We start from the raw sequence: 363 nt of genomic DNA, 5'->3' as shown, positions 1-363 counted from the left end.
AAGGAAGATGGGGCAATCTACTTCCGTAGTGATACTGCCTCAGAAACCCAAGGAGGGGTCTCTATGAGTCGGGTCCGACTTGACGGCATATAACAACAATTTTAAGTAATTAATCATTTAAAAATTAATACAATGAAAAGATTGTACAGAGTATCTTAAAAGCAACTAGAGGAAAGGTGGTGAGATTTTCTCATAGTTAAAACACGTGAGTCAAGGTTGGGATAAGAATGAGAGATATTGAGGGAGCTATCTGATGACAGCTCTTCAAGAAGGTAACAAGACCATAAAAAGTTTGAGTATGTTAAGCACCCAGGGAGCCAGAACCTAGACTCGCCTCTTCCATGTCTACACGTATCCTCTGGA

The sequence above is a fragment of the Orycteropus afer genome, unplaced genomic scaffold (genome assembly GCF_000298275.1).
Source record: "Orycteropus afer afer isolate SDZICR_OR568_19922 unplaced genomic scaffold, OryAfe1.0 scaffold00118, whole genome shotgun sequence".
Lineage (NCBI taxonomy): Eukaryota > Metazoa > Chordata > Mammalia > Tubulidentata > Orycteropodidae > Orycteropus > Orycteropus afer.
Note: the sequence above shows the minus strand (reverse complement) of the source record.